Raw genomic sequence first — 268 nt, forward strand, 5'->3', positions numbered from 1 at the left:
TAGCTGCTTAAAGTGTTTTTTTCGCCCCAATTAAAACAAAGAAAGCATAATAAATAATCCAAATCTCCTTGTGTGCAAATTGATCTGTTAAATAGCATATACCTTGCCTTTTAGCTTGAGCAATAAGTCGCTATATCAACACCAAACATTTACTTTAACAAGGAAATTTTTTGCCCTGTCAAACTTTCACCCTTCGTCCATAAAATCAAATTTGGCCCTTCACATTTAATTACTATGTATATTATGTTGTGTACTTATATTTGCTGTA

Source organism: Mizuhopecten yessoensis, unplaced genomic scaffold (genome assembly GCF_002113885.1).
Source record: "Mizuhopecten yessoensis strain PY_sf001 unplaced genomic scaffold, ASM211388v2 scaffold11057, whole genome shotgun sequence".
Taxonomy (NCBI): Eukaryota; Metazoa; Mollusca; class Bivalvia; order Pectinida; family Pectinidae; genus Mizuhopecten; species Mizuhopecten yessoensis.